This window comes from Schistocerca nitens, chromosome 3 (assembly GCF_023898315.1).
Source record: "Schistocerca nitens isolate TAMUIC-IGC-003100 chromosome 3, iqSchNite1.1, whole genome shotgun sequence".
NCBI lineage: Eukaryota > Metazoa > Arthropoda > Insecta > Orthoptera > Acrididae > Schistocerca > Schistocerca nitens.
The window spans coordinates 393227810-393248881 of record NC_064616.1 but is presented as its reverse complement, the minus strand read 5'-3'; the positions used below and the strand labels follow the sequence as shown (position 1 = coordinate 393248881).

Genomic DNA, 21072 nt, shown 5'->3' with positions numbered 1-21072 from the left:
TAGAGTGCTGCAACTGTGAATGGAAGGCTTTGTTTGATAGTCTTATGCTGATGCTGTCTGAATAAATTATGCCATTGGATACAAAGCGGTTTAGTTTTGAGACCTAACCCACGAGGGGGGAAGGCACAGTGGTCTGCTTCAGGAATTCCAAGCAATAAAACACAAAAAACAACCCAGGAAGGGAGACATGCATTTGGAATCTGTTCATCGTTACGGGGTCAAACAAGAGGGTAACATTACTGAAACAATGATCGGGCTACTTAGTATATAATAGAGCATACAGATTTCAAGGAGGAAACGTATGAAGACGCAGACTTCCTCGTTATCAATATGTGCGGCATATCTTTCGTGTTAACGAAAGTAAATTCCCGCTTTACCTCTTCTTACGTGTCAAATGAAATTAATGCCATGAGGAATAGAATATTTGTTGACTGCGTCTCTTCTTGCTTCCATCCTTACCAACATATTTCTTCATTCTCGTGGTAATCATGACATTCTATGTGTATGCTGCAAAAGATTGCAAGTGGACAAATTCGACATCGAGGTGCAAAGCGTTATATTCAATTCGAATAAGCTTCCGGTGTATTTTTACTTCGTTTGTATTTTTAGATGATTATGAACGTTACGGAAAATTATCTCACATGCTTTATGTTGAATGAGAAACATTGAATGATCCGTTTTGCTTTCCCTACGTTGAAATGATATAATGTCGGCGTCAACAGCCTTCTTCCACGCCGGAAGCTGAAACTTGTATGATTCTGGATTAATGATAATTGAATGTCTCATATGTATACATAGCCCACATGGCGACGTCAGAAACCATCAGGGGAGAACGCCGCATAAAAACCAAACGTGCGCGCGCGTCTCCACTCTGAAGAACCGTATCGGAGAATCACGGCAAGCATTTCGCTGAAGAGCTGCCTCGTCAGAGAGCCTAGAAATGGCAGCGTCGTAGCAACTATTTGTCAACACTCTGATAGTGCATTTACTTCCGGGTGTAGGTCGGCGTTACCTCGCTAAATTCACTTGACATTCGTTTTCCACATCGAAGACTCGTACGATATAATCCACTGCAAGATGACACAATTATAAAGTATATTTAATTTCTGGACTCCAAGAACGGCGTTCTTCACATAAGTAACACCTGTTTGTGTGTGCATTCGGGAGGACGACGGTGCAATCCCGCGCCCGGCCATCCTGATTTAGGTTTTCAATGATTTCCCTAAATCGCTTCAGGCAAATGCCGGGATGGTTCCTTAGGAAGGGCACGGCCGATTTCCTTCCCCATCCTTCCCTAATCCGAGTTTGTGCTCCGTCTCTAATGACATCGTTGTCGACGGGACGTTAAAACAGTAATCTCCACCTCCTCTGTTCGTGTGTTTAAGGTTGCGTTTTGAGGCTCAGGCAACATCGCAGTGACTATATTCCACCTCTGGACGCCAGTGTGTCGTTAGCTCAGAGGTTCCCTTGTGCGTTGCAGTGCTTGTACTATAAGACATAGCAGTTCGAATCACGGTAGAAGCCGCTGACTACAACCTTTTATTTTCCATTTTAATTAATGGAGTTGCAAACTGCTAGTAAAAATTTCTTATGCGAAATCTGAAGAATGCCTTTAAACATCAATCTTCGTCCGATTTCGACTTAGTAAATTAAGTTAATATCATGGATTTCTGCTTTGCAAATTCCAAGGTGCTTCACTGTAAAATAGACCCTGAAAAGATTCAAACCGACTGTCAACGACATAAATTTGAGCTTTGTTCGTCATATAGGTCTAACATGTCAGTAGGTTGTTTATGAAGTGCACATGTTCATTAATATAGTTCCCTTCTTCTAAATTTTTGCAATAGCATTTAACTGTAGACGTTTTCTAACACCGGCGTTAGCAATTCCTTTCCGTTCTCTGAAACCTTCAAAACGACAAATTTTTCTGGTTTAAATCTGATGACCTTAACTATCACTTCCGATCAACAATAAATACTTCATGAACCCATACATGGAACTCCAAATGTGCAGTGTTCCTGCACTGCTACAGAGCACGCATTGCAAGGTATTCACACAGTTTATCGCATAGACTTACCATAATGAATGAAACAAGAACTGTAATACACTTTGCACCACAGACGCTCACTCTGGCTTGACGAAAACATCCAAACCTTGACCAAAAGTTGCACAAATAATTGAGTTTGAAAGGAAAAGAAACGAGGTATGAAGCATTTATAAATTCATCGAATGTAGTGAGGTGGTTTAATTTCGTCCCAGTCTATAAAATTAATTTCGGGCCATACTCAGCTCTTGCCGATTAATGTAATATAATACCCGCCTACTAATCAGGGCGTCTGTCTCCGTTGCTTTTGAGCGTGAATGGAAATTGTAGAAATTTTCTGTGGAGCAACATTTAATAATAAAGCGTTTGAAATCATCAAAAGCGATGAGCGGTAGCAGGCGCTTTCGATAAAGAACGGGGGAGTGCAGCGCCGCTGCTGTCGCCACGGCCGCTGCCAGCAGCCAGCAAATGGATCCCGGAGCTTTGCCGCATACGGCGTCCAGAGGAGGACAGTCTGCAGGAAATCTGCCGCAAAATCGTTACTGGATAAAATTTTGATATCGGTGTGTCACAAAGCGAAATAGATTGAATCTGCGCTACCATTACATTCACGTCTTCAGCATTCAGACAGAAGAGGCTATAAAAATATTTTACGCCAGCTGCTCTCGATCCACTGACATTATGAACAGAAACTACGGACGCTACCGCTAGACCACAGGCGTAATCAGCCTAGAGTTTCTCTATCATGGGACAAGTTTTCCTCCAGGAAGTGCCGCAGTCTACAGTGTTGCCAGATTGTGCAGATAAACGGACTTAGAGAATTAGCGAGTTGGCCAGTTTTTTTGTCCCATGTCGCGATCGGCGCGGACTTAGCCTCTGAAGCGGCCGGCCGCCGGTCAAGTTTTATGTCAAAGAGTGTACGTACGTAGTTATGTTTAGTTAGTAACTAGCTTCCTTCCCCGCCCCCCTCCCCCCCTTTTTAAATTTCAGTAAAAGTCGTCAGTGTGTTTCTGTTTGCATCCATTAAAAAGAAGGCAAATTTCTTAAAATCTCAGGTACGTTCAATGATTTTGCACTGGCTTTCCTTTTAGATCAAATATGTAAACGAGAACGAAAATTTACAATGCACAGTGTCCTGTCAGTATGTTTGCAACACTTCTTTTTATCTGCTATTGTGTAATGCATCATTCACGCTGAAACGTGCTATATTAACATGTCCTGTATGTCAAACTTTTATTAAATGGCTCTGAGCACTATGGGACTTAACAGCTGAGGTCATCAGTCCCCTAGAACATAGAACTACTTAAACCTAACTAACCTAAGGACATCACACACATCCATGACCGGGGCAGGATTCGAACCTGCGACCGTAGCGGTCGCGCGGTTCCAGACTGAAATGCCTAGAACCGCTCGGCCACACCGGCCGTCAACTTTTATTACATTTTTAATTAATTAGATACGGAGATATAGTCTTACACTGTATTAATTCACTGTGACTTACGTATATGTCACGTAACTGTACGTAAACTTTTCTCCCCACCACTTCTTTGAGGTTTTGTGTTAATTACACGCAATGTTGACAAACCGCAGTTTGCGGAGAAAGCTATGAGTGAGTGTATAATATTTTATAGTTGTTACTACTATTCATGAGGCAAAGAGTTTGTAATATCACACTTCTGTGAAATCAGTACTTTTATTGCCTTTTTGGTGCATCCTAGACCTGAAGATTATCTGCAGTCTCAGTCTGGCTGTCGGTAAATAAAGAGTTGTGATCCCTACGACGTTCAAATATTTATTATAACAAAAGGGTCATCGTTCCTAAGGCACAGCAGCAATTATAAGTTAACAAAGTATGAACTATAGCGACAACAAAGCCAAGTTTCCTTTCACTAATTTAGATACAATTATATTGAGATTATGATGATTATTATAGTTCTATAATTTTTGTATTTAAGGGTTTATTCTTTTGGAATGGAAAAAATCACAACACCAAAAAATAATTAACGTAGTGTAATGATATTTCGGGAATATATTTGCCTAGGTGAGATATTTACGTGAAGGTCAACGTGAGCGCGAAGATAAGCCACTGCAAAACTGAACTGCTGATACATTAAAAACCGGTGTAACCGCCAGATCACTGAATGCAAGCACGCAAATGTGCCAGCACTGTGTTTTAAAGGTGCCGTGCGTCATTTTGTGGGATGAAATTCCATGCCTGTGGCATTTAATCGGTCAATACAAAGACGGTTAATGCTGCTTGGGGATGACACAGGAATTGTCGTCCGGTGATGTCCCATATGCGCTCGACTGGAGACAGTTCTGGTAATCGAGCAGGCCAAGGCAACATGTCGATACTCTGCAGAGCATTTTGGGTTATAACGCGGTATGTGGGCAAGCGTTATCCCGTTGGAAAGCACCCCTTGCAATGCTGTTCAAGAGTGGCAGCACAAAGGTCGAACCACCAGATCGACGCATAACCTTGCAGTCAGGGTTCCGGGATAACCTCGAAAGTACTCCTGCTGTGATACGCCATCGCACCCCAGGCAGGTGTAGGATTGGGTGTAGGTCCAGCAGACAGGCTGGTTGCAGGCCCTCAGCTGACCTCCTTCTAACCAACACTGACAGCGGGGCAGAATCAGCTTTCATCAGAAAACACAACAGACCTTCACCCTGCCCTCCAATGAGCTCTCACTTGACACCACTGAAGCCACAAATGGGAGTGGTTTGACAGTCTGGCCTCACATGAAGAAATAGAGTACTGCGGGTGCAAAAGTCCTGTTCCCACGTCACTCAGAAACAACTATCATGACTCAACACATGAAATTTCGTCTGAAGGCATTTTCTGTAATGAGCGAGTTTCCTATTCTTAAATAACGGCCCGTCTCACGTATCTTGTAACTATTTTCCGGGAATGTTTTATTTTGACAGCAATGCATTTTCATTTCTATCTCTTAATGTACAACCACAAATAGGTAGGTGTTGCAGCGTTACAACAAACAGCGCTCTACAGTTTGACCGAGGCGCCAGTTTTGATTAAAATTTGAGTGATATTATAAAATTAAAATCTTTAGTTCGTTCAGAGAATGAAGTATGAATTTTCCTCTTACTTCTAAATGACCCAAATTTTCACGTACGTTAACTACTTGTTGTTAAAATTTGTAACGGAATTTAGTGATAATGTACTGTCGTTCAGTAGCAATGACACATTAGTTGTATTGTGAAACTGATATTACAAAGGGAAATTCATTTGTGAAAAATTTCAGTCTTTAAACTTAGATTGATGTGGACAGCTATTTAAATAACCATGTATTGCTTTATATAACACCAATCAGCCTCTTAACGCACATTGTGTAATATTTTGCCGGCCGAAGTGGCCGAGCGGTTCTAGGCGCTACAGTGTGGAACCGCGCGACCGCTAAGGTCGTAGGTTAGAATCCTGCCTCGGGCATGGATGTGTGTGATGTCCGTAGGTTAGTTAGGTTTAAGTAGTTCTAAGTTCTAGGGGACTGATGACCTCAGATGTTAAGTCCCATAGTGCTCAGAGCCACTTGTAATATTTTGTTAATTTCAATAAGCCAACTGGATCGGCAATTGTAACTGACTGATTGTATACTGATTCATGTCACTAATGGCTGCGTGGTTGTGAAGGGATAAATGATAGCTGGAACTATTTACTATCTGGGTAGCTGGAGAGGGTGTACCAAAACTGTGTAAGGGGACTAACATTGTGCACACGTAGGGACTTGCTAATGTTTGCAAGGTGCGGTAGAGTAAGGTCGTGGAACTTAATAAGACTTTGCGTACGATTCTATATGAGACATAGAGAATTTGTCAGCTCCTGCAACGATACAACTGTTTGATACAATCAACGAAATTTACTTTCGTATGTAATTGGTTCATAGTAAAGTTCTCTTCTACTAGCTGCAGTTGCAATTGCCATCATCAGTTAATAGTTTGCCTGAAATAACATGTGCGAATGTGAATAAACATTTCAGTTGAAAAAATGAAACTCACCTGTGGGCTAGATAACCATTTCAATTCATTCCAGTTGTTTTTACGTAATTTTCTGTAGTTCATATTTCTGTTAATAAACCTGTAATTTTTCAAGTAGTGAAACAGGAAATATCTAAACGCAGTGTGTAACCAGCCTATAGACTGTATATTAAATGAGCCAACGTTTTTTAAAACTCAATTGTGAATCTTAATTCGTCACCCCGAAGAGTGCCAGCAGGCCGTTACTGAGATGTAAAGAAGATAAATACATAGAAAGGGGTGTCAGGTTGCAGTGTTGTTAGGAGTGCCGTTATTCGAGTATAAGCTAATTTTTAACAGAATGTGTGTTACGTACAAACTGAATCCTTTTCCGGAAATTATACTCCCTCTTGGAAGAAGCGATTTCCAGCTAGTATCGCAATTCACCCACTGCCGTCTCAGATGATGTGGTCTTACCATCTAGGTACGCGGTATGTGTATCCATGTGTGTAGATCAACTGTTCAGAGTATAAAGGTCACACAAACAGTAGAAAAGTGTAAAAGTTCTATTACTGGAGCACAAAATGGAAGGGGTGATTATACTGTGACATTCCCGTGCTGTGGTATGAGGCAGCAACTACTGCCATGGCAACACTAACGACGGACCAACGAGCGTATTCAGAGCAAAACAAAACGTCTCTGTTGGATTTAGTTACGTGCATTGTAGCTGTATACTTAATCTTTTAAGTGGCTTAAATTAGTGTAGCAGTCAAGGTGTGTGACTCATTGTTGTGAACGAAACAGTGCGAAAATGCTAAAAAGTACGAATTAGTACAACAATTAACAATTACCATTGTCGGGTGCTGTTGTTCCGAAATACTACAAAGATGACACATGCTGATGTAATGAAAACTTGAGAAAAACTCTAAAATCCTTATGCTATTTCCGTGACTGAGCCCTCATGAGCGTAACACTTTTCCCATTCTACACATTCACTTGACATCTGTGATACTTGAACTCGTACTTGGTACGGTTCTGCGAAACTCTAACTAGGGATGCCAAGACATGCTGTCGTTCCTCCGCACTAATAGGTGAGCTATAATATCCAGCTAGCATACAGATTTTTGTTGTCATGTATTCTTATATACTTCAATGGGGCGAAATTTGTTAAGGGTTAATAATGAGATAATGTGTTTATTTCTAAACAGGAGATCAGTGTAGGCAGGAAAATAGATTCAAATAAGATATTTTTGTACATTTAAGTGCCTTTTAATTATATGTTGATTATCAGCATTCGTTCCAATTTTATTACAAACATGCAGCTTCGCGACCTCCATGTGTACAAGATCTTTGTTCTCGAACAGGTACAAACAGTTAAACGATAGGCAGTAGAAAACTTATGTGTATATCTTAAGCTCATATTCTGTTATAAATGCAAACATTGCGTAGGCAAGGTTATGGGCTCGAGCTGTGTGGATAGCTATGAATTTTTACAGTGTATATGGAGATGTAGAGTAACTGCGTCACTATAAGGACGGTTTGTCTCACATGTAATTACGGTGCTTTCTTAGAGAAAATTTCCAATAGCGCGGTTGTCTTAAGGTGCCTCAGCTCAGTGCCCCAGGTGGAACAATGATTTTTTTAATGTCTGAAACTTCTGTCTGGAATTACTTTCCGTTCTGGTCTGCATTTTGCATGTTCAGTGTGTATTTAAGAGGGAATGAATGAATTGCTCATAGTACTAGACTTCTAGAGTATGCAAAACCACCATCTAAGAATTCTGTATGTTGGGTTATTCGTTTACTACACTTACGTTGGACTGTCTATTTGGAAATAAATTGCATCAACTGGTCAATTAACGGAAACGCGAGGGCAGAATGCCTGAGTTAAATTAAAATTCAATGAACCCTCATCGTGTCTGATGGAGCGACATTGAAATTTAATTTTCATGCATTTATGCTACAGATAACTTATTTATCTCAAACAAGAGTCCATAGCGACAATTCGCTGAGAATAATTTGATTTCAAAAATTAATTGCTACATAAAACTGATTCCGAAGTTAAACAGAAGCTGTTATGGATGTAAAAATACTAACGTAAAACTAATAACGAATGTGAACGTTGATTCCATTACTACAGCAGCCTCCACGTCAATAGGCACCTCAAGGTCGGCTCATCGTCCCACACCATTGACAGTTACTGACCATTTCAAATGCTAGTAAAAATTTCAAAAAACATATTGGACATTTATATTTTCAGCCTGTAATATGATGGAATACTTTACAAAAGGAAATTCTTCCCAGCTGCTACGAAAACATACATAACAACTGACGTTACAATAAAGTTTGAACAAAAATATTCTTTTCCTTCAACCTGTGGAAAAAACAGAACCGCTGACACATTTTGACTGAAACTAATATATGAACATTCCCAATGCCTATAGATGCATGCGGTACATATTCTATATTGCAAACGTAAAAGTACTCTGAGATAAAAAAATTAAATACCGTAACAGGTTTGAAACAGTTCCGCCACCAACTAAAAATGTTGCTTCTGATGAAATTGGGATCTGCTGGAGCTTGTAGAAAACAGCAGCAGGAAAATTGTTAGTTGTGAAATTAATTTTGGTAACATCTGAGGTAGCCGGCCGGAGTGGCCGAGCGGTTAAAGGCGCTACAGTCTGGAACCGCACGACCGCTACGGTCGCAGGTTCGAATCCTGCCTCGGGCATGGGTGTGTGTGATGTCCTTAGGTTAGTTAGGTTTAAGTAGTTCTAAGTTCTAGGGGACTTATGACCACAGCAGTTGAGTCCCATAGTGCTCAGAGCCATTTTAACATCTGAGGTATTGTTATTGCATCGTCTCAGGTATGAACGAATTTTATTTACGAAAGACTCCTTGCGCACCAACGTGAAAGTACTTATATGACACTGCCAGGATTTTAGTTCAGAAAGCTCCCCTTAATACGGCCAAGAATATTTCCTACCACGCAAAAAAAAATTATTTGCAACTCGTACTGGCCCTTCGTCACTGGACCCACCACTCAAATTGCCAATATACGCTGTACAAAACTAACTGTAGATACTTTCAGGTTAATATTTCCGTTGAAAACGAGCAAAATGTATATTTGTGTTTGGTTTTGTGAAACTCAAGTTTTATCGAAGTATACAACAATACTATCGTCCTCAGCTCGCAGTATGTGCATTTTACACAAAACTTCGCTTTTGCTGCTGCAATGTTTCTGCATTCAATTTAAAATTTTTGTCCGTCATTATACTTCCTGAATCAAAAAGCAAGTGAGTGGAGAAGGCACGGAAGGAAGTCCCTGAGCCAGAATAATTAATTTTTTCAAGATAACTCTGCATTTTTCTGGCCGTCGGATACTCTCCACTGTCGTAGTATCGAAGTACAGTTCCACGCACTAACGTTTTCTCGAAATTGTCCAATTCAGTAATTACCGATTTATTTATCTCCTTTTCTTGGAGAATCATGGTACATACTCAGATCGACAGATTCTGCCGACGTCACTGCACTATTAATAACGTATACATTCCATTCGGAAATACCACATGGTTTTGTTGCATTTTATGAATTTACACAAAATTTATTTTATCCCTGGCCTCTTCACGGTTGACCAGATCAGTAAAAAATCATTATTTAGTTCGATATGGCAACTGTTGTTGATTTAGACTATCTTGTCCGAACTATGTAGGCCATTGCTACTGCATAACGCTCACGATAAAACACAAGTCAATGCACCTTTCTACGGAAGACAACAGACAAGGAAGAAAATTCATAGTGTAGCCTGTAAGACAAAGGAAAACGCAGTAAGATGAAATACGAATGTGAATAAATTCGATAAGCGTTTTTTGTAAAAACTGCCGTTGTTAATGAATTCTAGACTGAGAATCTTATTTTACCATACTGCAGTCCCTACATTGTTCACAAGTACAATGCAATGTTCATCCAGACATGCTTGTATATTCGAAGGAACAGGCACTGCGGCGACTACAGCAGTTATGAAGTGTAAGAAATGTATTCACAGCTGCGAATACGAACAACCATTAAGCATATAATGTAGTGACAAAGATGAAAATTTGTGCTTACATGGATTTCCCGCTTACTGCGAGCGCTCAGCTTACCATCAGGCTATCGGAGGACGCTCCACGGCCACATCCAAACTTCCACGTGTCGCTATCGATGTGCGTACACCCTGCACTCGTACATTCATTACGCATATTGCCGTACAGGTGAGACATTTTAATTGAATGTCGCTTGCTCAGTGTCGGTGAATAACCACAGTACTGCAGTGTTTGTGTTGTTCAGAAACACGCATGTCCGAAAGGAAGTTGCGTTGTACTTATGAACACTGGGCATTGTCTGAATCAGAAACAAAGGGAGCGGAGAAGATGAAAGAAGCAGCTCCCTGAGCCAGAATAACAAAGTTTTTCATGGAGACCGCCCTATATTTCTTTAGCGTTTGGTACTCTTCCCTGTCGCAATAACCAAGTGGAGTTCTGCCAACAATCGTTGAGTTCTGTAGATTTGATGTCTCGCTTATATCTCTCTCCCGGAGAATCGAAACACGTGTTCACATGTGGACATTTTTCCGATGTTCCTTATCTACTAGTAGGGTGTCCAGAAACCTCGGAGAGACCGCACGCTTTTGTTGTCAGTTTACGAATTTATGCCAAATTTATATTGTTCCTGGCTTCTTCATTGTCGGCTAGATCAGTAAAAAACTTCAGTACATTCGATATGACAATTTTAGATTGTTTTATGATGTCTTTTCGACCTTTACGGGCATCGATAAGCGTAGCACTGCACGTAGGCCGTTGCTCCTGCATTTCGCTCACTACCAAATGCACGTCAATGCATCGTTCTACGGACTAGTGAGACCACACGTGAACGTACGATATTGCACTGAAACACTGGATAATCACCTGACCCTGACCTATGGCATTGTAGAAGAGTGTTCATGTGGCAAATCACATCACTTTGCGCCGACGGATTTCATGGAGTGGGGTGCACATTTTCGTGATGGGCGTTCTAATGATTTAATATTCTAAAACAGTTGATAATTCGACATACCTTTTATCATGTTTATATCACATCCTAATCAGTTTCCCGAAGAAAATTTGGATTATGGAGATGTCATTCAAACGTTGGTTCAGCACCAACAAAGTTTTCATTAAATGTGAAAGTGGAGACCTCGTTGATTAATATCTCAAACACACAGTAGTAGAATAATTCGCCCATCGTCATTTGCGCCAATTTCATGTTAAAAAAAAAAAAATAACAGTGTTGGTTCTGAATCTCGCTGAGAACCAATTTCGCGCGTTGTGATAGATATTTTTTCTCCGTACTTGAATTCTACCGCCACACACTCGTTTCTATTTTTATGAAAAATTAACGACTGAGGTGTTAGTTTCAGTTTAATTATAGTCAATTATATGGGTCTACATTAGCATCCCACGTCATCTGGAGGTTAATGGTTTATCCGAAATGGGATATTGCTACGTGATCGAAATGGAGGTGGACCAATGACTACACTCCTGGAAATTGAAATAAGAACACCGTGAATTCATTGTCCCAACAAACGACTGACAAAAAAATACACAGCACTAAAAAGCTAGTTTTCGAAATTCTAGCCGCAGTGATTTCAGCTGTAAACACTTTAATTTTTTGCAGAACCACTGTTACCATTAAAAGTAGACAGACAACAGAAAGGCACAAATCATTTCGTTTTCAAACATGAATTACTTTTATTATGCTTCCCTTTCCCATTGATAATGCGCCATTGAGAGCTGGAACACAAATTTAGTTTCACTATGGTAGTTGATGGAAACAAAGTCAGTCTCGTTGAAGACGTTGAAATGTGTATGACCGACTGAGGTTATGTGGGGACGGGGTTTGGGGGAGGGGGCGGAGTGCACATTAAAGACCACAGCGCTGTAGACAATGAGGCCACTGTCACCTTCGTGAACACGTCATTGTAGATGTAGGAGGAATCTCATTTTGCTTGTCATGCAGTCTGGCTTTGGTGATTCTCAGTAGGTAGGCCAATGCTGTAATTAGGAGACTTCAGAAGATCTGTGATCACATGGCTATTAATTTTTGGAGATATACTGTCAAACTAAGCATTATTCTGAAGTTATTTAAGAAGGAATTCTTTCTTGGCATGTGTGAAAATCTTAGTGAGGTAGAGGACGGCGTTAAAATTGGCTAACAAGTGATTACATTGGAGGAAAGAGGCACAAGAACCATCCAATCAAACATAATTATAACACCAAAGGGAGTTTTGCAGATCTTCAACGGTAGAAGGAAAGTGCTCTATATGTGACTATTATGGGACACAGCGTTTCTATTCGTGAATGAGATACTTCGACGTCCACTAGGAGGTCACTACAAACCTTTGCTGCGAGTGTAGTTAATAGCTATCACTGATAACGCGAGCATCCACCAATACCTGGCTTCATAGACGCTTATTGTGAAGCCACACAGCCTCTCTTCACAGGCACTCCAGCTAAACGTACACTGATTGGCATAGGCGTTGAAAAATGGTTCAAATGGCTCTGAGCACTATGGGACTCAATATCTTAGGTCATAAGTCCCCTAGAACTTAGAACTACTTAAACCTAACTAACCTAAGGACATCACACACATCCATGCCCGAGGCAGGATTCGAACCTGCGACCGTAGCAGTCCCGCTAGGCGTTGAAGCCCCATAGCAAACGTTCCATTTGTCTCCATGTGATAACTAACACACAATAAAATCAGTTTTTGCGATGCAGATTATACCCAAATTGGCACACATCATGTTTTATAATGTAATATGTACATCCAAACGGTCATTTAATTGGTTCTTTAACGCTGCATGATAACTGCATACAATGTTCGCTACTGCCAACGACTTAGTATAATTTATTTGTCACCTTTCCTTTTATTACGGTGAGGGGGGCATGTTCCTTTCTGGAGCCTCGGAAGCTCATGACATAAATTTGTCCTTCGCTGAAAGCAGCCGCCGAGCAGGTACAGAACAGGAATTTCATTGAATCCTATCTCTACACGGCATTTGTTCTGGTCGGCAGCCTGCTTTTGGCAAAAACTGCCTTCTGGGAGACTCTAGGAGGATTTCTATTTCACTAGTTCAAAACCTCCAAAGCAAGGTGTAGCTCTCAGAACTCGTGGCATGGGAGCGAAGTTGTCTACGGCCATGTCACGAAGGAGTAGTCGTATAAATATGAGAAACGTGGAGTTTAATTGGTACACAATAACTATATCGCTGGGAGTCGCGCTTTTCCTCATGTGTCCATATGCAAGCCCTTTGGCTGGCTGGGGCTAGAAACTTGTCGAGTAGTGGTAGAGACTTTCCGCCTTGCTTCCTGCACCACAGCACTGTCGGCTAACCATGACAAAATCCATAAGAGTAGGAATTTGTTAAACTTACGTATAAAATTATTAATAGTACAGGAGACTATCTTCAGGTGTGCCATCGAGAACGCACTCCACTTTAGCCAACCGCAGAAAGAGATGTCTCCATATTGAAGCCGAGTTCAGAGCTCAAGTTGGATTCTAAATTTACAGCCGCTACTGCCACCGTCTTCCAGATTCATATTGCTTGGGAGTAGTTAGCATGAGCCATTGATGCAGTTACAGAGCCGCAGGCAGCGCACTGCCATTAAGTTTACGTCAGGGTTCATTTGCGCAGTTCTAACGTTCGCAGCCAGATACACTCCTGGACATTGAAATAAGAACACCGTGAATTCATTGTCCCAGGAAGGGGAAACTTTATTGACACATTCCTGGGGTCAGATACATCACATGATCACACTGACAGAACCACAGGCACATAGACACAGGCAACAGAGCATGCACAATGTCGGCACTAGTACAGTGTATATCCACCTTTCGCAGCAATGCAGGCTGCTATTCTCCCATGGAGACGATCGTAGAGATGCTGGATGTAGTCCTGTGGAACGGCTTGCCATGCCATTTCCACCTGGCGCCTCAGTTGGACCAGCGTTCGTGCTGGACGTGCAGACCGCGTGAGACGACGCTTCATCCAGTCCCAAACATGCTCAATGGGGGACAGATCCGGAGATCTTGCTGGCCAGGGTAGTTGACTTACACCTTCTAGAGCACGTTGGGTGGCACGGGATACATGCGGACGTGCATTGTCCTGTTGGAACAGCAAGTTCCCTTGCCGGTCTAGGAATGGTAGAACGATGGGTTCGATGACGGTTTGGATGTACCGTGCACTATTCAGTGTCCCCTCGACGATCACCAGTGGTGTACGGCCAGTGTAGGAGATCGCTCCCCACACCATGATGCCGGGTGTTGGCCCTGTGTGCCTCGGTCGTATGCAGTCCTGATTGTGGCGCTCACCTGCACGGCGCCAAACACGCATACCACCATCATTGGCACCAAGGCAGAAGCGACTCTCATCGCTGAAGACGACACGTCTCCATTCGTCCCTCCATTCACGCCTGTCGCGACACCACTGGAGGCGGGCTGCACGATGTTGGGGCGTGAGCGGAAGACGGCCTAACGGTGTGCGGGACCGTAGCCCAGCTTCATGGAGACGGTTGCGAATGGTCCTCGCCGATACCCCAGGAGCAACAGTGTCCTTAATTTGCTGGGAAGTGGCGGTGCGGTCCCCTACGGCACTGCGTAGGATCCTACGGTCTTGGCGTGCATCCGTGCGTCGCTGCGGTCCGGTCCCAGGTCGACGGGCACGTGCACCTTCCGCCGACCACTGGCGACAACATCGATGTACTGTGGAGACCTCACGCCCCAGGTGTTGAGCAATTCGGCGGTACGTCCACCCAGCCTCCCGCATGCCCACTATACGCCTTCGCTCAAAGTCCGTCAACTGCACATACGGTTCACGTCCACGCTGTCGCGGCATGCTCCCAGTGTTAAAGACTGCGATGAAGCTCCGTATGCCACGGCAAACTGGCTGACACTGACGGCGGCGGTGCACAAATGCTGCGCAACTAGCGCCATTCGACGGCCAGCACCGCGGTTCCTGGTGTGTCCGCTGTGCCGTGCGTGTGATCATTGCTTGTACAGCCCTCTCGCAGTGTCCGGAGCAAGTATGGTGGGTCTGACACACCGGTGTCAATGTGTTCTTTTTTCCATTTCCAGGAGTGTAGTTGCTACCTCATGCACTCTGGCGATTGTATTGGAGCTCGTACTCGCTTTCTTTGGGATTCTTTTCGAAATCACTAACCATTTTCACAGTCATTGGCCGTATCTGTGTTATAACTTCATTTTACGCTTTCATGTGTCCAGCCTCATGTTCCAAGGCGATATTTCTTAATTTCAACATTTTGTTCACTTATTAAATGTTTACATGATTCATTCAGTGGGTAAATCAGTTTTTCAGTGTCTTATAGCAATAAACTAAATTTTTATAGTGGTCGCTTCATTAATGTATTGATCTGAGGTGTTTTACTCACACTTCCATCCTTAATTAGGCCACGCCTTGTAGTTGTTTTCCTTCAATAAGATATTATACGTTGTATGAATTGCTTCTCTTAAATTTTCATCGTCTAATGGGGAGGCTCTCTTCCCTGTAAGGCAGCTAGGATAAGGCTTCTGACATATTAGTGGTATACTAAACGGCTCAACTGACACCGCTAACAATGTCTGGTAATTATTAGTAGGCTGGACTTTTTATGTTTTCTTTTTAAACATAGTCTGTGATGGAAAGTTGCAAATGTTTCAGGACAAGTAACGTTGTAACTAGAAACAGTTTAATCACGAAAGAAAGTAAATATATATTATGAACATAAAGTCAATAATATTGTAGTTTAATCACATTATTGTGACTGATGTACATATTCCATTTATTATTATTAGTATCAAACGACATGTTTAAGTGTGTTGTTAGTAACTGACGTTAAATAGGTTTTCCAGCTGAGGAGTATAAAAAAATAATAACCACACGATTTAGCTTCTCGAAGGACATTGTCGAAAACGATACTACATAAAGTCTAGTATGGCTAACAAATATATCACTGTAACACCGGCATCCAGTCTTTCACTTTACCAAAATAATTCTATGTAATCACGCAGTTAAATACTGCGCAGTCCGTCGCCTGTCTAGAGGGTACCGGGACATTTAATGGTTGATTTAAAATTATTTCTACTTCAAATTTTCATTTCCAGTATTCGTGTACCCACTCCAGTGTCCTACATGCGGGTAGAATCATAACCTCAGAACTAAGTGGAGAATCACGTGTTAAGTGTGGAACGCGACCAGAGCACTGGATAAAGGACAGACACTCTCTCTGATCCTATCCCACGGCGAAGCAAGACGTCTTTCCTTTCATTTCTCCTGTAATGGTTTCCGCAATCTGTTGCTCCACCAGATGATATCTACCACGACCATTTTGAGTGTCTCGTGGTTTGTTCTACAATGCTACGGCATTCCCACTTGTACTCAGGTTAGTTATATACAAGGTGTTTCTGAAATGAACGTAAAAAATAAGAGCGCTGGTAGACGGGGTCATAAGAAGCATATTTCACATAGCAACCAATGTCGCATCCCTTAGCGTACGGCGCAAGGTGTTGAACAGCATCACACGGCCCCAAGTGAGTCCGCGTACAACATACTATCCAAGCCGTTGTAGTAGCAGGTCTGAAAGGCAACGATTTCAATGTATTTGTGAAATCAAGGTAAAAGAGACGTCGGAAGCATGTTTTATGACCTTTATTTGCAAACACTGTAGTCGACATAGTTGTAGATATACCAGGCGGGAAAACAATACCGGTTTTCCTCCTCTTACTCGGACGTGAACGCGTTGCTTTGTGGTGTGCAAATGCCTGTTTGATAGGTGTTGCATAGAAGGCAGCATCTGTGGTCACTGCGGAGTCCCGTTCGCCTGCGTCAGTTAGTCGTCAAACGGTGACAATCTTGTGTTTGGTACTGTGTGGAGCAGACACGCAGTGGAGCGCTATTCTTGAGAGGAAAGCACATACGTGCTTTGTGCTTACGAGGCGACGGAAGGTTGACGCTGCTCAACGTTTGTACGTTCGGCAGCTTCCGAATCGTCGAGTGCCAGACCCACGTACATTTACTGCCATTCACAAGCCCCTACGAGACACAGGTTCACTTGAAATAACTTTTCCACTGCCATTCACAAGCCCCTACGAAACACAGGTTCACTTGAAATAACTTTTCCACTGCCACGTTTTCGTAATGGCGCATGTGCGTTTAAGGCCTACTTCGAAACCCGGTGTATTGATTTTGTGTTACAGATGCTAGGGTGATCAACAAGATAGCTACGCTGTCAACATTTGGGAGGGCTTGGCAGGCGATAACCTGGTCTGTCCATACGTGTTCTCCCGGCGACTGAACGCAAGCAGATACTTAATCTTTCTACGAGAAACTCTGCCTGAGCTGTAGCAACATCTTCCACTCAACCTGCGACAGCGAATGTGGTGCAGACATGATCGTGCCCCTGCGCGCTTCGCACATGCAGTGCGAATGCATTGGATGAAACCTTTGGTGAGAACTGGATAGTGCGCAGAGGGCCGGACTGCATGTTATCCCGACTTGACGCCCATCAATTTTTTCTTCGGCCGGCCGAAGTGGCCGTGCGGTTAAAGGCGCTGCAGTCTGGAACCGCAAGACCGCTACGGTCGCAGGTTCGAATCCTGCCTCGGGCATGGATGTTTTTGATGTCCTTAGGTTAGTTAGGTTTAACTAGTTCTAAGTTCTAGGGGACTAATGACCTCAGCAGTTGAGTCCCATAGTGCTCAGAGCCATTTGAACCATTTTTTTGAATTTTTTCTTCTGGAGCCACTTGAAATCTGTTGTCTATGAAACACCCATTGAGACTGATAGAAAGCTGGTAACACGCATTATAGCAGCGACCGATGCAATTTCCACTTTGTCAAGAGTGTCTAAAAGATTGCGACATTCACTCCAACGTCGTTACTCGGCGTGCATTCAAGCATAATAACATAATTTCGAACACATTTTGTGACGGTTTTTAAATAAAGGTTGTAAAACTTCACTCTGATTTCTCATTTACCTTGATGCCACAAATACACCGAAAACGTTGCCCTGCAGACTGCTGTCTTGACGGCCGGGATGACATGTTGTGTGCCTACCCTCTTGGCGGGGTGCGACGCTGTTCAACGACGCCTAGCACCTTACGCTACGGGATGCGGACATAGATTGCTAAATGAAATATGCTTGTAATGAACCACTCTACCAGCCCTCTCATTTTCTACATTAATTTCAGATACACCCTGCACACTTTCGGTTTTGACTCTAAATCTTCTGTACTGTTTAGAAGTCTTTCCAGGTGCCTACTTTCCTGGTAGTCATTTCCGACACCACTCTGCGCCTGCAATAACCGGTGTTCGGTTTGGGATACCGTAGATCAGACAGCTATTTTCTCATACCAAGCTTTGCCACGAATCAGACGCCAAAGCCACATGGTGTGCGCTTGATCGTGGCCTACTGCTGCATCAGCACCTTTTACTACGAGCAGGAGGCCGTTTCTACACACTCACACGACCTCAGAATGCGAGCCCGTTCTGTCTAGGGCCATGTTCTGCACGCTGATTGCCTGTGTCTGCCACCACCGGGCACCAGGCGTCCGCCGAGGTGTACGTATTCCAGTGCCACTTGGGCACAATACCAGCAGATCTGACACCCAGCTGCGTGCCACCGGCCGTACAGCTCCTCTGCTGGTCCACACTGTTCCGCCCTTGGGGTCAGTTCTGCCTTGCGGCGGTCTGCTAGTTATGAATCTGTCCACTGTCTGGCCTATAGCTCTGAGGTTCATTGCCCGGAGTTGTTCGCTCTATATTACGTCTACGATATCACCATGTGACACGTTTTGTGTTGAGTGCCACGAAAGCCACCAACCCTTCCACCAAGGATGCTGCGGACGCAGAGACCATTGTAGGAGGGCACTGAATTTTTATTTTCAGGTCTTGTGGCTGAGATGTGGTGTTACTGTTTTGCTTACTTGTGGTGCTTTGGTAAAATTTTGTTTCAAATCTGAATGGATAAAATGCCCACTATGCGCTCGCAAATCGAGGACTGAGCGCAGGCGAGCAGTAGTGATCCTCTCCGAACACTACTAGATAATAAAGCAGCTTTCAGTCTCAAAAATCTAGAATTACAAGAGCAGCTGCAGTCAAAAGAAGCGCCGGCATCAGCCTAAAACGTAGAGTATTCAAGCAACCCCTGAAGATATTCTAGAGCACGTATTTGGTCCTCTCCTTATCCTATAACCCAGAGAATTATTCAATTTTTCTGCAGTCCCTTTCATCCCTCCCTTTTTAGGAGGAGCCTCTGACAATGCTGCCACGTTTTCGCAAAGTGTTCACGATGATGGCAGAACGTGACCGTCGTCTGATGAGTTTCAACTAAATTTGACATGCTTTTAGCTGTCAGGAGGTATTCGAACGTATGTCGAATCACTTCAGGGACTGAAAATGGAGGCAGTTTTCATGTGTTGGCTAAGGGGTCAGCAGACCAGTACTCCGACTGGAAGGACGTGAGTTTCTTTCAAGGCAAGCTGTACACCCTTCGACAGTCATCTGCTGAAGGATTTCAATCTTTTGCCGACCACATATAAATTATTTCTTGATGTTCCAATACTCTTTGGTCAGAGAACGCAAGGAATAATGTCATAGGTGACGGATTGGAGACATGGCGATAATGAAGTCTGTTAGGAGGATAAATCAGCAGTTTAGTCGAGAGATAAAGGTGGCGTTTCGCCTCCTCGCAGAACTGAGTCCTGCCATGTTTTCACAACTAAGACGAATTGTAGGCATTTCAAGCACCCGGCTAATACAGCCAATAGGTGTTGAGCGCCATGTTGTTTCTGTAGTAGCAAGATTGCCCCCTTCAGTGCCGACTGCCACTGACTGCGAAAGAGACAGGACCAAGGCTACGGAGAATTTCGAGGATCCATAGGTAAAAGGAGATATGGGCCGCTAAATGTAATGGGGTAGGTGTTAGTAGCGTAGTGAATGAAACTTCCTGGCAGATTAAAACTGTGTGCCCGACCGAGACTCGAACTCGGGACATTTGCCTTTCGCGGGCAAGTGCTCTACCAACTGAGCTACCGAAGCACGACTCACGCCCGGTACTCACAGCTTTACTTCTGCCAGTACCTCGTCTCCTACCTTCCAAACTTTACAGAAGCTCTCCTGCGAACCTTGCAGAACTAGCACTCCTGAAAGAAAGGATATTGCGGAGACATGGCTTAGCCACAGCTTGGGGGATGTTTCCAGAATGAGATTTTCACTCTGCAGCGGAGTGTGCGCTGATATGAAACTTCCTGGCAGATTAAAACTGTGTGCCCTACGGAGACTCGAACTCGGGACCTTTGCCTTTCGCGGGCAAGTGCTCTACCAACTGAGCTACCGAAGCACGACTCACGCCCCGTACTCACAGCTTTACTTCTGCCAGTACCTCGTCTCCTACCTTCCAAACTTTACAGAAGCTCTCCTGCGAAAGTTTGGAAGGTAGGAGACGAGGTACTGGCAGAAGTAAAGCTGTGAGTACCGGGCGTGAGTCGTGCTTCGGTAGCTCAGTTGGTAGAGCACTTGCCCCCGAAGGGTAAAACTCCCGAGTTCGAGTGTCGGGCCGGCCGAAGTGGCCGTGCGGTTAAAGGCGCTGCAGTCTTGAACCGCAAGACCGCTACGGTCGCAGGTTCGAATCCTGCCTCGGGCATGGATGTTTGTGATGTCCTTAGGTTAGTTAGGTTTAACTAGTTCTAAGTTCTAGGGGACTAATGACCTCAGCAGTTGAGTCCCATAGTGCTCAGAGCCATTTGAACCATTCGAGTGTCGGTCGGGCACACAGTTTCAATCTGCCAGGAAGTTTCATATCAGCGCACACTCCGCTGCAGAGTGAAAATCTCATTCTGGAAACATCCACCAGGCTGTGGCTAAGCCATGGCTCCGCAATATCCTTTATTTCAGGAGTGCTAGTTCTGCAAGGTTCGCAGGAGAGCTTCTGTAAAGTTTGGAAGGTAGTAGACGAGGTACTGGCAGAAGTAAAGCTGTGAGTACCGG

At 43.5% G+C, this 21072-nt stretch overlaps 1 non-coding gene across 1 annotated transcript; it reads left to right on the top strand.

Annotated features, from left to right (window-relative positions):
- The first annotated feature begins 20574 nt into the window (after nucleotides 1-20574).
- On the top strand, nucleotides 20575-20728 carry Trnar-ccg (transfer RNA arginine (anticodon CCG)). Its single transcript has 2 exons — nucleotides 20575-20611; nucleotides 20686-20728. It is a non-coding gene; the product is annotated as a tRNA-Arg (tRNA).
- The last annotated feature ends 344 nt before the right edge of the window (nucleotides 20729-21072 follow it).